Genomic DNA, 1,265 nt, shown 5'->3' on the forward strand with positions numbered 1-1,265 from the left:
TAACATTCCTACTGCACTAGATTGGATGTAAAATCTTTTGTAGGTGGTCTTATCAACAAAAGGGCAGCATAACAAAGTTGGCAGGACTTCCTTTAAAGTCTTCGTTTTCCTGGAAGGAGAAGCCAAAAAGCTAAAAACTAAAGGTTGGTACATCCTAAATGGCAGGGATGATTGCAGTGCTGCTCCTGCATGACACATGCTCTTATAACAGATCAAAATAACATGCCTGCATGAAACAAAATGAACAGCCAATACAAACCCACACAACCGGGTCAAATGCAAACACTCTACCTGTGCAGGCTGATTCAGGCAGCGTCTGTCCTTGCACAAAGGACTGTAATGGTAGCCTAAAAGCATGTAACCACCACTAACTTTAGCATTGTGGCCTCTGGTGAAACAAACTCGAGTACCATTATGTGCTTGTGCCTGGCCAGAACTCTCCAATGATGAATATGCCTTTCTGCTGGTTGTAATGGCCATGGACCCTTGACCTTGTCTGTGTGACATACAAGTTCGCATTACTTGTATTTTTAAATTCACGGCAGGCAAACTTTTAAGTTGCACAAACCCACCTATCTTCCCATAGTCACTCTCCATTGGCTTTGCATCTGCTTTACATACAGTTAAATGCCAGGAAAAGCCACACGAAAATTAACTGTCTCAGCTTGTCTGACGATCTATGTTAGCAGAGAAAGCTTATTATTTATCTTAAGGCTGGAGCTGTATTTTACATTTCCTCTCCCCTGCTTCACAATTGCTGACAGTCAGGTGGTGAAAGCTAATCTATTATCAATGTTAAAATTTCATTGAATTTATTTTATATTGCTTGGGATTGGGCAAATTTGAATAGGGTAAAGGTGTGGCTGAAAGGATTATACCCACATTCAGGTCTAGTGCTTGATATTAATGAGGGAGCTGTGGCTGATGGTTTCTCCTGAGAGCCATCAAAGATCCATATCCATGGAGGATCCAGGAGACTGGGACTGAAATATTTTAATGAAAACATGAGGAAGCCTTTCAATTCATAAATATGCTTTAACTTAACAAAATCATTTAGCTCCAGCACACTGAAGTGCCTGGTATTTGAGGACGTTCATCTTCTTTGCCTGTGTCCGGAATTCTCTGTGAAAATTGCACTAAAGAAACAATCACTAATATAACGTTGGTATCTCATTGAACAACACTTCTGCAAAATCTAGGAGGCTTTGCATCACTTCTGCTGACTTATCAACAGCTTTCATATCAATGCATGGTATACAACTCAA

The sequence above is a fragment of the Anas platyrhynchos genome, chromosome 1, assembly GCF_047663525.1.
Source record: "Anas platyrhynchos isolate ZD024472 breed Pekin duck chromosome 1, IASCAAS_PekinDuck_T2T, whole genome shotgun sequence".
In the NCBI taxonomy this organism is placed as follows: domain Eukaryota; kingdom Metazoa; phylum Chordata; class Aves; order Anseriformes; family Anatidae; genus Anas; species Anas platyrhynchos.